Source organism: Diceros bicornis, chromosome 10, assembly GCF_020826845.1.
Source record: "Diceros bicornis minor isolate mBicDic1 chromosome 10, mDicBic1.mat.cur, whole genome shotgun sequence".
Lineage (NCBI taxonomy): Eukaryota > Metazoa > Chordata > Mammalia > Perissodactyla > Rhinocerotidae > Diceros > Diceros bicornis.
The window spans coordinates 69285270-69303358 of record NC_080749.1 but is presented as its reverse complement, the minus strand read 5'-3'; the positions used below and the strand labels follow the sequence as shown (position 1 = coordinate 69303358).

The following is an 18089-nucleotide window of genomic DNA, read 5'->3' as shown; positions in this document are numbered from 1 at the left end:
CCTTAAGGGAGTCTTGAAGGATGAATGAGAGTAACCACAAGAGGAGGAGCAGGTGAGGCCTGATCAAGAAGGGCCTTCTAGATGTGGTATATATACACAAAGGAATACTACTCAGCCATAAGAAACGATGAAATCCAGCCATTTGTGACAACATGGATGGACATTGAGGGTATAATGCAAAGTGAAATAAGTCAGAGGGAGAAGGTCAAATACCGTATGATTTCCCTCACTAAGTAGATAATAACAACAACAATAAACAAACACATGGAGACGGAGACTGGATTGGTGGTTACCAGAGGGGAAGGGGGGAGGGAGGAGGGAGAAAGGGATAATTCGGCACATGTGTGTGATGATGGGTTGTAATTAGTATTTGGGTGGTGAACATGACGTAATCTATGCAGAAATAGAAGTATAATGATGTACACCTGAAATTTATACAATGTTATAAACCAATGTTACTGCAGTAAACAAAAAATTAAAAAAAAAAAAAGAAGGGCCTTCTACACACTACTAAGGGGCTACTGAGTAGGGGATGAGAGACTGGAATCCTAGCTCTCTCACTGCCCAGCTGCACGGCCTTGAGAAAGCTACCGACTGCTCTCAGTCTTAGTCTTCTCATCTACAAAATGAGGAACATGATCATACTTTTCCGTTAGGGTAGCTGTGAGGATGAAAAAGCATAATGCATGCTGAACTCTCAGCACGGTGCCTGATATATAACAAGAACCTGTAGGCATTATTTATTTTGAGTGCAGTGGGGAGACACTGAAGAGAATGCAACAGGAATGTACAATGGCCACGCTGGCATTTTACAAAGTCACCATGGCTTCAGCACGAGAAACGATTGGCAGGGTTTGCCACTGCAACCCCTACTAAGGATTTCCTAACATTTGACCTTTTATTTTAGTGTACTGGTCTCAACACTAATTGTAAGTACTAATATCCTGTGATTGAATCATTTTAGACAGTACTTTATGAATTGTATCTAATGCAATCTTTTATAACACCTGGAAATAGAATAATCTTGCAAGATTTTCCTGACTCCTTCCTCTACCTCTGGAGACCGCTCTCACTCCCAAGCTGTTGTAGGATTTATGGGTAATTTTATTGCTCTTTTTATGGATATTTCCTGTCTACCCAATTAGATTATAAACTCCCTGACGGAGGAATCTAGTACTCAGCATACTGTCCTTTACTCCTATAAGCTCTTAATAAATACTGGTTATTTTTGACAAGCACTTGATGGCAACATACACGTAAGATTTTACTCAAGTTTAATGTGACAGAGATTAATTTTAGGAAATGCAGAGACGTTCCAGTTGCTCTCCTGGCTTTGACAAATCAGTGCCTCTTTGAGCCTCTCTTTCCTCACTGTAAAATGGGGATAATAACACAAACCCAAGTCAACTAACTCACAGAGAGGTTCTAGGGCTTAAATGAAATATATGAAAAAGCCTTTTTCTAACTCAAACGCAACATCTGAACATTTGGTGGTGGTGGCTGGGATCTTATTCCAGGGCATAATATTTCACTAAAATGCTGGGCCTTATTTTGTTTGCAATTATTCCAAATACATTCTTCCCAAGTGAATATTCTAGAATTCTTTGGCACCACCCCTGAACTAGGCTAGCATTTAATCCATCAATGTTCACGAATTTATGTTCACATCCATTTCCATGTCCACAGCCTAACTGGGCGGGGGAGTAGGGGGGAGTGCACTGGCTCACTAGAGAAGATGTTGTTGGACTGTGGACTGGAATGATAATTACGTATCTCCACCCAGAAATAACTATTCATTTAAAATATAGTCCTGGGCCGGCCCCATGGCTTAGTGCTTAAGTGCGCACGCTCTGCTACTGGCTGCCCGGGTTTGGATCCCGGGCGCGCACCAACGCACCTCTTCTCCGGCCATGCTGAGGCGGCGTCCCACATACAGCAACTAGAAGGATGTGCAACTATGACATACAACTATCTACTGGGGCTTTGGGGAAAAAAAAAGGAGGAAGACTGGCAATAGGTGTTAGCTCAGAGCCGGTCTTCCTCAGCAAAAAGAAGAGGATTAGCATGGATGTTAGCTCAGGGCTGATCTTCCTCACAAAAAAAAAAAATTTAAATATAGTCCCCTGTAGGAACAGTTAAATTATAATTGTAACATAATAAATGTGAAAGAAAGGAGCTGAAATCCTAACATAGATTCCTTCAAACTGCTAAGAGGGTAAACGGAACAAATTATTTTCACCTCTTAAGGGTGTGGTGGGGGGAAATAGCCTTTAACCCTAAACATGGCTTTAGTAATAAAAGCCAAGTGGATTTTCACTTTCACTTTGTGGAAGACACAATTAAATATCAATAAAAAATTTTGTACTTTAGATACTTAGATCTTATCAACCATCATGGAAGCAGATTCCTATTCATTTATTTTAGAGTTTTGATCACATATTGTGCCAATAGCTTATATAAATTTGAAGCAGGACCCAGAATCTCATTTCCTTCTATCTGTCAAACAAACTTCCTGTCTTAAAACAAGCCCAGTGTGAGGAACAAGTTACAGTTCATATTACAGCATGAAAAAATATATTTTTTAAAAGATATTTATACTTTCTGAGTTTCTCCAACAACAAAAGAAATCCAATAGATGTTCAAAATGGGAAGTGAAATTAACTGAATATGCTGCTGCTGATACTCCACATTTATTTGTCAAGAAGGAAAACAATGTAGGGTTTTCAGGGGGTCCCAGAAGCTTTGTAGAAGTAGAACCAATGCATAGTCAACTCTCCCTAAACAAGCATCAATCGCCAGACAGGGCAATGAAATCATTTGTTTAGGATAACCAAACTAACGGACAGGCTGGGTTTCCAATATTCACTGTACTTCAATTGCCGAAGCTTAGAAACCACTTCCCCATTGAAATAATGTTACAAATAGTGTAGTACCCAGATCACTGAACCAAGAGTGCCAAAGAACCTAAGCGTTACAGAGGGCATAACTTTTAAAGTAGGGGAATTCTTTCTACTTTTCAATCTGGAACGCCAGCAACATATCTCCCTAGACAGGCCCACCCAGGGCTTCCCTACTCACTCCCCTCCAGCCATGAGCCATAGCAGTGGGCATGGAAATCACCGGCCACTTGCTTCCTCCAGGGCAACAGTTCCAACTGATGGGAGCCATGGAGTCGCTGCCAGCACTTTGAAAGCACTAAATAAACACATATGTGTTTCAAAAGTATATTGATGCTACCACTATACATTTATTTCTCTAGTAAATGTTAATGCAATTCTTATTAGCTTTCTATCATTATGAATTTTCTCAGAGAGGAGACCCTACAAGCACAACCATTGGGAGCCTGGAAAATCTATCAACATTGAAATGGTGTCTTCAAACTCCTTCTAGGTATTAGAACAGGTACAGGGTTAGAAGAAGAAAGAAGGAAGGATGGAACCTGGTCTGCACCAGGCCACAGTGACACTGGGAGCCACAGCAAGTCAACAACTACCATTTGAAAACTGTCTCTACTATCAAATTATTTACTATTTTAATGAATATAAATGTAATCTTTGTTTCTTAGCCAAGAAGCTACTGTGGAAAATTTTAGACTTATCTTTTCAAAGCATAAAACAAAGGATTTTTAAAAGGTTCATATTGAAAGCAGAATTATTTGCTTAAGATTTAAAGAAAGAATTTCCAAGGCCAGCCCGGTGGTGCAGTGGTTAAGTGCATACGCTCCACTTCGGCGGCCCAGGGTTCAAAGGTTCGGATCCCGGGCGCGCACCGACGCACCGCTTGTCAAGCCATGTTGTGGCAGCGTCCCATGTAAAGTAGAGGAAGATGGGCTCTACTTAGCTAGCATCTGGGCCCAGGGCCAATCTTCCTCAGCAAAAAAAGAAAAAAAAAAGAGGAGGATTAGTGTCGGATGTTAGCTCAGGGCTGATCTTCCTCACCAAAAAAAAGAAGAAAAAAGAAAAAAGATACTTTAATATACATGCTATACCAATACTTCTGAAAATAAAGGTATTCAATGCTAGTAAAGTTGAAGATTGACAGGTACTCTCATTCACTGAGAGTAGAAGTTTAACCTTTCTATAAGGCAAAGATTTAAGTATAAGGATGTTTCTTTCAGTAGTTGCCATAATAATCAAAACTGAGACAAAGCAACCAGTAACAGGAGCAGTTGAAGAAATCATGGTATAGTCATATGAGAGAAACACAGAACCTTATATCCATAGGGTGGAAAAACAGAACTTAATTAATAAAACATAATTAAATAGAATTAATAGAATATGGGGAAATGCTCACGATCTACGCATTAAGTGAAAAAAAGCAGGACACAAACCTCTACGTACTGCAAGAGTTTATATTTGCAAGTCTATGTACTTCATACAAAATAGATTTTAGAAAAAGACTTGAAAATAATACCAAAATGTTACTAGGGGTTGTCTCTGAGAAACAAAATTGGGAGTTAATTTTTTTTTTTTTTCGCTGGCTTTTTCTTCAATGAGCATATAAATGCTTTTACAATACATATGAAAAAGGCATTCTAAAATACATATGAAAAAGGTATTATTTTAAATACAAAGCATTTGAGTGACAGTCTGGACACCCATGATCCTGGAGTTCCTGAAGGTCATGGGCGTCGCTAAACTGAAGTCTGCTTATCCTGCTTGCCAGTAGAAACAACGAAAGGGCCTGTGACAAGGCCTCTGAGACACTCTTAAAAGATATTACACCTTCAAAATACAGGGAACCTCACTATATAGGAAATAAAATGTGTGTTAGTTTTACCCTTTTGAAAGGCTAACGATAAAGTCTTTTATTCAAACTCCCTCAGAAAGGTGAATTTGGGTTCCAAAATTATTTTGAAATACATAAGAAGGCACTCCATAATAGCTACAGAAGCTTGACTATGCTGGACCAGATCAGCGCATTTCTTTAAAGCCACAGATACTGCGCATGTCACTCTGGAGGGTTCTCCATCACCTGTTTAGTGTGGGGGCTTCAGGCTTTGCTCTGTTGAGAGAGGCCTTGTTTACCTTGGGCCCCACTGTGTTCCTCCTTAACCTCGTCCTGAAAAGTGCCCAGAGCAGTTATAAGAGCAGAATTCGCCACATGGCTCATAAGGACCCACTTCTCCAGGGTTCTGGGGCTCGGAGTTCCTCTGGGAGTCCTGGGCTCTGCTGGCCACGTCTCCACTCTTCACCCCATGGGGCACCGGGGCCCACAGTGAGGCAGCCTCGTGGAAAGCAGAGGGCACCCACTCTGCAGGGAGGTCTCTCTACATAACCAGACAGGCAGCTAACTACCAGCCCAGGCTCCTCACTCACTTTCCCCTGGCACAATTAACCCACAAATCAGGCTTGTTGAGGCAACACCAGTTCCTCTTTCCAGTTCTCCTTTCATCCTCCACAAAGCCACAGCAGAGCTCCCTCCAGCCACTGCTAACTCACGAGGTCCCCGTCTCAGTCTCTCCCTCTCCCCCATCCCACCCTTAATCTCAGATCAAAACGTTTCCTCAGAGTCATTCAAAATTGCACTTTCCTGTTTTCTACTTGCAGAGTGTTCCCTGAATTGGTCTCCCCTTCTCAAACACACGACACAACAAATGTCAAAAAAGGTATCTTGGCCCTCCTTTACTCAAGCCTCTTTCCTAGCTGTGAAATATGGCTTATCTAAGAGCCTAGATTTCTTCCTATCTTTGCCCCATTCTCTCCCATTCCTAAAATGCAGCAGGACTACCAGGTCATAGGGGAATGAAGAGCTCTCATTCACATTTCCAAACTTTAACATCCCTGCCACACAATCATCAACACACCCACAGCTCAGCCACATTTACATTACACTAGACCAAGGCAGATGGAGGGAACTTTTTTTTTTTGGAGATTGGCCCTGAGCTAACACCTGTCGCTAATCCTCCTCTTTTTGCTTGAGGAAGAGTGGCCCTGAGCTAACATCTGTGCCCATCTTCCTCTATTTTGTATGTGGGTCGCCACCAAAGCATGGCTTGATGAGTGGTGTAGGTCCACACCCAGGATCCGAACCCTCAAACCCTGGGCCGCCCGAGCGGAGTGCACCAAACTTAACCACTATGCCACCGGGCCAGACCCAAAGCAACTTTTAATACACACAACGCTCAGGGTAGTTTTTGCTGGTGCTGAAGTAGGGGTGTGCGTGTGCTCACGTGCTACTTAGAGCCACAAACTAGCAACCAGAGTTGCAATATCTATAGCAGACACATATTAACATACAGGCTCAAGGTTTAGGTGTTTCACTTTTTTTTTTATTTGTTGTGGTTTGGTTTGGTTTGGTTTTGGGCTCTGCACCAATAAATCATTGTCTTAGCAAATGACTGATAGTTTCCAAAAGCTGCCTGACCAACTAACTTAGACAATGGCACTTTACAAAATAGTAAATTAGTATCTTCTAAACATGGAGAACGAAAAACAGCTACAAAGCAAATGTTACTGAAATCCAACAATAAAGCTAAGTACTAGATAACCTGTCATTCAGGCTTTAAGTCAACAAACCAGGCTGACACAGGCTGTCTCACCCTCCAAAATACTAGTAAAGTATATAGCAAATGGCCATAGACAGCTGATGTTGGATAATTAACCACAGAGGAATTATACACAAATGGAATGTTCTTGATGGAGACGTGAAGATGTTTTCATTGCCCCACACAGAATTCATATTAGATGTACACGTTTGCTGTGCCCTGGGAAATGTCACATTTGTTTTGCTTTGAGGAAAAGTTTTACCTAAACTGGCTTTGTACTAGAGTAGGATTTTGCACTTGATTTCTGGGTTTAAAGAGACTCTATTGAACAACAGAGCTTCCTAAATCAAAAAACTGAGACTTCCCTCTGCCCAAGACATAATTAGAACCTTAAATCAAACGTTGGATGACACCTAAAATTATCGGAATATCTCTTCTGCAAAATAATTTTACAATTACCTTTTTCTCAGGATTGCCTATTGCATTTATAATGAACCAACCTTATTCACATTTCCTTCATGTACAAAATACAAGAAGCATATGTTTTCTTGATTCCGAAAAATCCAAATATATTTGGCTCTGGATTTCTAAGTCTGAGCAGGGAAATGTATTAATTTTTAAGGATTCTAAGCAATGACTTTTTTTTAATATTACATAAAACTAAGCAGATTGTGAGATTGTATATAATAAATATATATATATGCATCAGACTAGATTAACTGAATAACTTGCTGCTCCTGAAATTATGTTACTAAAAATAGTTCCACCTGAAGTCACCCAGAATGCCATAATCTCAAGAAATGACACAGCAAGTAAATTTATTTCTCCTACTCCTACCTTCTACATAAAGAACGATCATGCTTCCAAAGACAGCCACCACTAGCAAGACCAGGAAGAAATTCTCATCGCCCTAGCCAGCAGATAAACTGGGGTATGCACCAAAGCATTCCTTTTGAGGAGGAAAATTGGGGATGCTGTAGAACATGTTATAGATACTTTTAGAAAAGGTAAAAATCAGTCATCTAAGATTCTTCACCCTTTGCTCCCATACCTGCAATTCCCAGAATACCACCTTTCTCTTTGATCTCTTTGTCTCATTTCACTTCCCTAACATTACAGAGTTTAGGCATATTTTCTCTTATTTTGGATTTTTAGTAAGTGAATCAATGCTACTCTTTTTGATTCCCTTTTTAGTTTATATGATGAAAGAATAAATGTTTGTCGCAAATTTTTCTTTAAACATGCCCAAACGCACTTTATAAGGCAAAAAGTAAAAGCACCCTCTTCTCTTTACCCCATCCCACTTCCTTCAGGCAGCCACTGTCGACAGTTTAGGGACACCAAGGTATGTGTATGCCTGAACACATGTCTAAGTGTATGCACATAAATTTCTTCTGCAATTTCCTTTTTTCAGTTACTATATCTTGATTTTTCCCAAGACAATGTACCAAAGCAGCTAACAAGCACGTTTACAATTATTGTATTTCTCCCTTTCCCTACAATAAGACGGCTAAATCAAGATTTACTGAATATCAAAAGAAGTGAAACAAAAAAATCTGTCAGGCTAATACTCAATATATCTGTGGTTATATTAGTTTTTATGCTTACTTTCAACCTAAAAATGGAGAGAACAAATGGGTAAACATATATGCATTAATATATATTCACTACACATATACAGATTATCTTACATAGAAAATGTTAACAAATATATGTAGACAGAAATGATGTTAACTTTCCAAGTCAAGAAGCAAAGGAAGGCACCTGCGTGGGTGGCGAACCTGAACAAGGAGGGGCACCATGTGGAAATTTCCTGGGCTTTGGAGCCAGAGACACAGGGTCAAATCTGGCTCTACCTCTTACTGATTATGTGGTTTATGTAAGTTCCTTAACCCTTCTGGGCTTCCTTTTCATCATCCACAAAACTGGGGAAAAGATTTATCCTACAGAGATTTAGAAATTAAGTGTTTAAGATGGTGTCTTATACATAGAAAGTGCTCAAAAAGTGCCTTATTACTGTTAAAAAATCCAGAAACTATATATAATAGACTTGGTGATCCAATACCTCAGACCACCAGATACCTGCAAACCTTGCTGTTTTGTTTATCTTTGTGTTTTAGTTCACCTTCACGTTTTTATATTTACCTTATTTGTGTAGACACAGCAAGTGCCTCAGAAATAAATTACTGTAAACACGCTTAGATGCTTTAATGCATTCCTGAAATATGATCCTCTCTCCTCCTACTCCCCTGGTGTTTTGCTCAGGGCTCATTAGCAATGTCACAAACTCCTCCTAGGCAATCTTAAATTTACTTTCAACTTGTGATAAACACAAGCCATCTGATTACCACTAAATAACTGAAAATATCTTCCACATCTGCTGATGACCAGCAACTTAAAGTGTCAAAAGCTGCCCTTCCTATCCTCTCCTTTTACTTAACAAGGCCATCAATGATGCATACACCTTTAGCTGGCTAGTGGCCATATCTTGGGGAAGGGATGCTCTGCAGACACCAGGGATCTACCAAACACACATCTGCTTTTATCACATGTTGTTGCTCAACTGTATGCCCACCCACCCTTTACATTTATATTGAAGAGGTTAGATTTCTACAAAATCCTAAACTTCTAGAACAATTAGAGGTAAAGTTGGCCACTATACAATCCAACCATCTCCTTTTACATGTGCGAAAACCGAGACTCAGGAAGATGTGACATGCCCAAGGACATACAAGTATTTAGACACGAGTTGGGATGACAACCTCAACTCTTTTAAGATTCTTTCCTACGACTAACAGGCAAGGTTTAATCCGTTCCAGGAGCTCTTTCGGATATTTATTAAATATTTTTAGATGAAAGGAAATGTTTGTGGTTGCAAATGTGTGTGGGAGAGGCAAAATGCACCGTGTGCCGGCCTTAAGGGTAATTAATCCACCTGTCTGTCCACGTGGGGATGGAATAAATGAGGCGGAAAATTGCTTTCGGAATTTTTCACCATCCTACTTAAATTTACAGGGGGCTGTGTAGGGAATAAATAGGACCCAGAAGGACTAGTAACCCCCATCACCAGCTCAAAAGGGCTCTGGGAACGTGTTAGACCAAGTAGACATAAAGAAGCGAGAGGTGCGGAATTTCTCCTAGGATGGTAGCAGGCAGGGGGAAGAGGTATTTTTTCCGTGTTTATTCATCTGGGGAAGCAGACGCTGTCAATTTCCTCCTCTTGCCACACAAGTGGCCGCGACCTTGTCACTGGGGCTGTCTGGTGGTTCTCGCCTCCCCCTTCTCCCGAGGATGTTTATGGCAAAGGCGCGAGCCGGGCTGGGCCGAGAAGGGCCTGGACCTCGGGGCCCAACCCTCACCCCCACCCCCGGCGCGGCCGGCTCCCGGCGAGGGCTCCCTGGGGCAGCGCCTTTGTTTTCCCGACTCCAATTACGTTTGCGGAAGTGCTGCCCGCGCCGGGCGCGCCCGGGGTGCCGGCTGTAGCCTCCCCCAGCACCCCATAAAGATGACAACCGGCACAGAAGCCGGCGGGAGGGAGGCAGCGGCGGGCGAGCGGGGCTGGGGGGCTGGGAGCGGAGACACCCCCGCCCGCCCTCTCTCTGGGCCGCTCCTCCGAAGCCCCCTCGCCGACAGCAGGTGTGCGCGCCGGCGGGGGGCTCCCGGCCCCGCGCGCCCCTGCGGGGGAGGCCAGGGTGGGGCTCCCGGCCGCCCCCGCCTCCCGCGCGCGGGCCCCGACTCACCTGCTGCGGGCGGCGGCGGCGCTCAGCTGCGCGGGGCGCACGGAGCCATCTCCCCCGGGCGCGGGGCGGCGGCTGCCGGCGCCGGGGCGGCGGCTGTCGGGGCGGCGCGCACCATCCCGGGCGGCGCGCTGGCTCCTCGGGGGCTGCGGCGGGCGGGGCGCGGCGGGCGGAGGGATGCGGGCCGAGCCAGGCGACCGCGAGCGGCGAGCCGAGCGCACCCGCCGGCGCGACCTCCTCTCCGCCACCTCTTCCCCCGGCCGGGGCCTCCGCCGCTCCTGCCGGCTGGCCCCGAGTCAGGGCTGTGCGCCGAGGACCCGCCGCCAGGTGCAGCGCCCCGCCTCCTGCGGCGGCGGCGGAGGCGTCGGCAGCCGCTCCTCCCGGGCTCCCGCCCGCCCTGGCGGCCCGCGGGGACGCGGGGACGCGGGGACCCGGGGACCCAGCCCAGCTGGGGAGGCGCGCCGAGGAGGGGAAGCCGGACCGCGAGGTTCTGTCCCCCCATCCTCCGACCCCTACCCTGGCCCTGACACCCACTCCCGCAGGCAAATGATGCAGGCCTAGCTCCGGGGGGAGGGGCGGCGAGTAGATGGCCGCCTGGTTGGGAATTGTCATAGTAATAACAATAATAGCCATCGTTTATTAAGTGCAAGCACAATGCTAACGCACTGATGCGTTATCTCAGCGTCTCTAGTCCCGGCCTTGGCCGACTGTCCTCAGTTCACCCGGGAGAGAGGAACGGGGCGGGGGACCGGAGGCAAACAACCGGGGTCTCAGGACTCACCAGGGAAGGATTCACCGAGGCTACAGCACCCTTTCAAATTGGGAGGGTGCTACTGATATCCGGCGCCTTGCTGAAGAGGTAACCATGTGTGTCGCACTAAGAACGTAATTGAAGTTGTATTTCTGGTTAGACACGCAGAGGGTGGGGAGAGTGGAGTGGGTTGTAAAAGGTATCGTTCCTTTAGGAAGAATTTTTGGGTGCCTGTGGTGGGCTCTGGGAGTGCCATATCCTGTTCTCAGGGAGCTTGTGGTCTTGTTCTGGCAATAACAACAATAATAATGGCCGCTGACATTTATGAACATTTCTTATATATGAAGCACTAAGTTCCACTTAAACCTTACCATAATCCTAACGATATAGGTAATGTTATTCCTATTTTACAATTGAGAAAACCAAGGCTGAAGTTTAATGTGACCTATCCCCAAAATTACTAAATAGTAAAAGGGAAAGAAGTCTTCTTTTATCTCCAGGACTTAAGCTCTTAACCACGAAACCCTAGGGATGCGAATTTGATAGGCCTTGAAGTTTTAGGATTTGAGGTCCCTCTTTAGGAAGAATAAAACAAAATTATAAATAGAAAGTCGCTATGCCCCACCCCAACACCGACCCTAGGTAGGGTCCCTGAAGCTTAAGCTACATTAGCCTCCTAATAAATCCACTTTCAATACTGATGCATAAAAGCAAAACAGTTAAAGGCAGTGAGTGCTCAGGATTCAAATGAAAGAGGTTAAGGTGGTTGTTGGACTCAACAAGACGGAAGACAGAATTTGGTCTGGTGTGGCCTTGAGACAGCTTCCTACTGCATTGTTTGGAGCTGAACAGCTCACAAAGTACCCAGTTGATAGCTGTCATAACAGAATTATCATGCTTCTTATCTGTCCAGCTATTAAAAGAGCAACCTTTTAAAAAAGGAAGAACGTGAACAGACTCCAGGTCTAACCTGGTTCAGGTTCTCTCCTGCATGTGAAAGGAGGGGAGGAAGAGCGAGAAGAACTTGGGGCAAGAAAGGGTAGTTCTTGACCTACAGCTGCTCAAAGGCGGCTCCATGTTGAAAAGTGAAGCCAAATCATCCTAGAGATTAAAGCTGGTGTTTCTGTTTCAAATAGGACGGGGTTAGCCTCAAGGGTCACTTTAGCAGAATACGTTGTCTTAATTGGGCTTGCTAGGGCAGGCATTTTTTCCTGGAAGCCCGTTCCCTTTTCAGTATGACTAAGGAGAAGCTGCAAACACACGTAAAGAAGTGATCTACCACTCCTCCCTCATCTCCCTACCTGCTGAGAGGTAACTAGTGGGTGTGGTGTGGGAAATCAGCTTCCCAGTATACTGCCAGGCAGGCTATCCCAGGAGTCATTGCACTGAAAGGCTCAATGACAAAACTAAGATGTTGAAATCACATGGCTTTTTGAATCAATTTAAAACGCAGAGTAAGAAGCCAGGGGAAAGAGAGGATACATTAACACACTTAAGATAGAGTACAACTATGTGGTGTGTTTTATTAAATGTGCGTGGAACCTGTGCATCTCTTTCTCTCACTCCCTTCCTCCATCCTTGTTCCCCTCCCCTCTTCTCTATGCTGATGGAGTAGTTACAAGGACCAGAGTTGAGGTTGAACGTGGGGACTTAGCAGACGGAAGGTCCCTGGTGCCAGAGCCAACACACGCTGTCTCAATTGAGAGACAGAGGAGCGAGTATGTCTGGCCATGGTTATAGCTCACCAATTAGCCTGATGAGTAGCCGTGGATTTTATCTACATTTCTCAGGCAGAGAACAAATGGAAACTGTGTATGTGTCACCATTGGGTGGTCATTTTAAGCCTTCTTGAGTACTGAGTGTCTCATGTGCCTCATGAATATTTACTGTATCAAGAATATTTGCTGCTGGGCCTGCCCAGTGGCACAAGCAGTTAAGTGTGCCACTCCACTTTGGAGGCCCCGGGGTTTGAAGGTTTGGATCCCAGGCACGCACCGTCGCACTGCTTGGCAAGCCATGCTGTGGCAGTGTCCCATACAAAGTAGAGGAAGATGGGCATGGATGTTAGCTCAGGGCCAATCTTCCTCAGCAAAAAAAAGAGGAGGATTGGCATCAGATGTGAGCCCAGAGCTGATCTTCCTCACACACACAAAAAAGAATGTTTGGTGCACACTTGGACCTTCCAACCCTTCCTCTCTATGTTCAGCTCATATATGTGCTATTATTTTATCTTACAAACTACTCACTTCTACTTTAATTTCATGTTTCCTCCTTAAGTTTATTTGTCTCATTTCCTTTGGCAGAATTGATTATTCTTAAATAACAAAGCAAACACATTACAGTAGGTAATAATAATAATAACAGCTAATACTTATATAGGACTTAACCTGTGTCAGGCACTGTTCAAAGCTCTGTCCATATGTTCATTCATTTAATCCTCACAACAGTCACATACAGGTAGGTACTGTTATTATCCCATTTTACAAAGGAGGAAACTGGTGCATACAAATGTGAAGTAACCTCACCAAGGTCAAACCACTAGCAAGTGATAGAATCCACGTTCAACCCAGTTAATCCGGCTTCAGGGCGATGGCTTTTAACCAGTCCTTCCTCCTTGTAAATACTTAAAAACATGCATATTCACATATGAAGAGTTGGGGATTTTATTTGATGCAAATGGTGTCATCTGCTTTTCTCTCCCCACCTGTCAGCAACATTGGACACTATTGACTTGCCGCTCCTTGAAACTCTCCCTTCCTCTGACTTCTGTGACCCACAGCCTTGAGTTTTTCTCTTTATCTCTCAGTACTCCCTTTTGTATGCTCCACTTGGGTTTTTTGTGTTTTTTTTGTTTTTGGTGAGGAAGATTCACCCTGAGCTGACATCTGTGCCAATCTTTCTCTATTTTGTATGTGGGATGCCTCCACAGCATGGCTGATGAGTGGAGCAGGTCCACACCCGGGATCCGAGCTGACAAACCTGGGCCACCAAAGCAGAGTGCATGGACACTCAACAACGGGGCTGGTGCCTCCGCTTGGGTTTTGTTCTAGGCCTTTCTTTCTTCTGTTTTTTCTGTGATTGTTCTCACCTACTCCCTTGGCTTCAATCACAGAATATTTGAGGATCCCTCTGAATCTTTCTCTCTGGGGCAGCTCTCTCCTAAGTGCTAGATCCATATGGCCGATTGTCCAGTAGGCTGTTTCACAGGCACCCCAACATCACTAAGTCCCATATCACTGCTTCATTATCTTTTGCCCCTCCCCTACTCATTCTTACTTCTGGGTCCCCCCCCCCCCACCCCGGCGTGATATACAAGGCCCTATACTCAATGCTCCCTTCACCCTTACTCCTACACCCGGTATATTAGCTTCCTACTGCTACTATAACAAGTTACCACAAATTTAGCAGATTAAAACAACGCAAATTTATTATCTTACAAGTCTGGAAGTCAGAAGTCCAAAATGAGTTTTCCTGGGATAAATTCAAGGTGTCTGCAGGGCTGCATTTCATCTTTATAGCACATGGCTCTAAACTCTGCTTCAGTCGTCACATTGCCTTTTCTGACTCTAACCCTCCTGCCTCCCTCGTGACAAGAGATTTTCACATATTGAGGTATATGGGGTAACTATTCGGGTTTGAAACTGATTTGGTTCAAACTAAAGAAGCTTGACTTATGACCTATCAAACATACATTGTACACCTGCTTTAACCATTAAAGAATGCACTCTAAGATAAGAATGCATACTTCCCCTCCTACGCCATATCTGTAATCTCCAGATTAGTCCCTTTCCCTATGACATCAAGGTCATGTTGACCTGCTAATTTGCAACTGAATACCTCTTTGAAACTTTGATGAATGTATCCTGGGCATGTTAAATGTATGTTCTTTGTTCTAAAAAGATGTAAGACTCTACTGAAAACCATGCTTCTCCAGAATGCTTTCTTCCTTTCTGGAAAATGCCTTCCCGGGTTGTTACCCTCACTTGGGCTCAAGTAAAGCTCACCTTATCTCTCTTATCTATAGAATGGTTTTTGGTTATTTTGCATTGACACTTCTTTTTTTTTTTTTTCTTTTGCTGAGGAAGGTTCACCCTGAGCTAACATCTGTTGCCAATCTTCCTCTTTTTACTTGAGGAAGCTTTGCCCTGAGCTAACATCTGTGCCAGTCTTCCTCTATTTTGTATGTGGGACACTGCCACAACATGGCCACCGATGAATGGTGTAGGTCTGAGCCCAGGAACCAAGCCTGGGTTGCTGAAGCGGAGTGCACTGAACTTAACCACTAGGCCATGGGGCTGGCCCCAAGACCTTGAGTTTTGTAAAGTCCTTTTTGCCCTGTAAAGTAACATATTCACAGGTTCCTGGGGTTAGAACGTGGACATCTGTAGAAGGCAATGACTTTGCCTGCCACACCCAGTCAAATGCCAAGCATCCACCTTTCAAAATATCTCTGGAATTTGGCATTTTCTCTCTATCCCTGTGCTATGCTAATCCATGAGGTTCTCTCTCCTCTGCCTTATAACAACCATTTCTCTGGCCTCTCTGCCTCAATGTCTTCTCTCATCCAATCAATTTTCTAAATTGCAACCAAAGTAATCTTTAAAAACATCTTACCACATCATTGCTTTGCCATCACGCAGGGTTGCACAACACCGCAGGGCACCATTCACATTGTGTTGTGCCTCCTGGGTGTGCCACCAGCAGACCTTGCTCCTCTACTCAAAACTCATCCAAGGCCCCCTTTACTGTAACAAAGAGATTCAAAAGTCTAGTAGTTCATTAGGATTAGAATTTTTTGTCTCATATAACAGTCCATAGGTAGGCAGTCCAAGGCTGATAGTGTGGCCCCACCATCCACACAACACATGGATTCCATGTCTGGTCCAGGGCGACAGCTTCAGGTCTCGCCATTCCCAGCACATGTGATGGAGAGAGTGTACACCCAGTCACTCAAAGGGAAGCCCTAGCATTTGCAAACATCATGTCCGTTCATATCCCCTTGGCTAAAACAGTCATATGTCCACACCTCGGTGCAGAGTGTTTAGCTGATATGTGCCACTCTATTACTACACAAGAAAGGGAGAGTGGATTTGGGGAGTCAACTAGCAGACTTCCACAGAAAGGAAAACAAGGTGCCATGCAAGAGAGAAATGGAGGAATGTAATTTAGATTGGAGGATAGGGAAGACCTCTTTGAGGAAGTAACAGTAAACTGAGACCTGAGGCAGAAGTAGGAGATGGCCAGGAAAAGAGTTCTGGAAAGACCTTACCCCACAGAAGGAGCAGCCTTGAGGCAGCAAAGAGCTAAACTTTGGTAACTGGAGTAGAGTAAGTGGTGAGCTAAGAAGAAATATTGTTACTGAACCTCTTAATCTCTAGTTCGTGTGCCTGATGTGCAGTAAGCCAATCACTGAGACATCAGTGCTTGGAGATGGAGAAAAGTTTATTCAAATTGACCAAAACGAGAAGGTGGGAGGATAGGTTCTCTCAAATCCCCCTTAACAAGAAAAGAAAGGGAATTTTATAGAGCTAAGGGGATTGGTAGGAGGAGTGTCAGAGAAACAAAGGGGCAATTTGTATTTCTTTCACTCCCAATATGCCCCTGGGCAGTCTGACTTCTGGGCATCAATGGCAGCAGGGACTGGTTATCTGATGATCCTTGAAGGCCTTCTTTTTCTTCTGTGAAACAAGCTCCTAAATCCTTGTGACCCCTGAGTCACCCCTCAGGTTAAACAAAAAAACAGCAAATTGAGAAGATTAACTTCTTTTCATAACAAAGTCAAAAGGTAATCTTATTGAATATTTACAGTAACCCTCAGGTACCCAGCTTCAGTGTCAAGAGATGAGGTTGGAGAATTAGGCAGGAGCCGGGTCAGGCAGAAACCGGTGCGTCATGCTAAGCATTTTGAATTTTAGCTTACATTCAATGCAAGCCATTGGAGGATGTTTAAGAGATGTGATTTGTGCCTTTAAAAAATCACTATGGCTGCTGTGTGGAGAATGGCATGGAGAGGGCAGAAGTGGAAATGAGACTCAGTTAGAAAGTACCCATCAGTGAGGAGAGAGATTAACAGTGGCCTGTACCAGAATGGTAGCAATGGGGATGGAGAGAAGTGGATGGATTTGAGAGAGAGGTTTTGAAAGTGTATCAACACACTTGGTGATGTATTGGGTGTGGGAGGCAAGGGAAAGGAGGTGTTAAGAATGACTCACAAGTTTATGGCTCGAGCAAATGGGTGGGATCGTGGTAACCTTTACTGAGAGAGAAAAGAGTGTGGGAGGCAGGTTGGAGGGAAGAAAGGAAGGGTTCACATTTTGGCATAATGAGCTTCAGATGCCTGTGAGACTTGCAGGTGGAGCTGTGAAGTAGACAATTAAATATATGAGTCTGAAGCTCAGAAGAGAGGGCTGGACTTGGCAATCATCAGCAATGAGGTGCTATTTACAATCATGGGATTAAAGGGGATCACCTAGAGAGAGAATATACTGAGAGAAGCCTGAGAAAGGCCAATATTTACCAGTTGGTATAGAAGGAGGAACTAACAAGGACCAGCCATAGAAGTAGGAGGAAACTCGAGAGGGTGTTTTCATTGAAGCCTAGAGAAGAGTTTTTTCAAGCAGGAGTGAGTAGATAACGCATTATGTCCTCTCCCACAGTCGAGGCTAGTTGCCCTTCAATGGCTTTATGTACCATGTACCTTCTGTGTCATGGCACTTATCAAATACTATTGTAATGACTTGTTTGTATTCTATGCTGGACTGTGAGCTCCTTAGAGACAATGCTACACACCTAAACTATGTGGTACTAATCTTATGGTACCACCGTCGTATATGCAGTCTGCCATTGACCAAAACATTAATGCAGCGCATGACAGTATTTGTATTACTTTGTGTTATTTCTTTTAGCTACATAGCATGTAACAGACCACATACAGTGCTTTAAACAAGATAAAAATACATTTCTCCCTCATATAAAAGTTTAGCTATGGTGTTGGGGACTGGGGGATTTATGCTCTTTTGATCTTATTGTTCTGTCATTTTCAACATAAAGCTTCCATCTCAAAATACAGCATGGCTGCTCCAGTTCTTCCCATCGTGTTCCCATTCCAGTCACT

At 44.1% G+C, this 18089-nt stretch overlaps 1 protein-coding gene across 3 annotated transcripts in view; it reads right to left on the bottom strand.

Moving 5' to 3' along the window:
• Positions 1 to 10313, bottom strand: part of MFSD6 (major facilitator superfamily domain containing 6) — a 70526-nt gene extending 60213 nt beyond the window's left edge. For all 3 annotated transcript variants that reach the window (XM_058549434.1, XM_058549433.1, XM_058549435.1), the window contains exon 1: positions 10228 to 10313. The gene's annotated coding sequence lies outside the window, so the exon portion shown is untranslated. The remainder of the gene's footprint in view (positions 1 to 10227) is intronic.
• Between the last annotated feature and the right edge of the window lie 7776 nt (positions 10314 to 18089).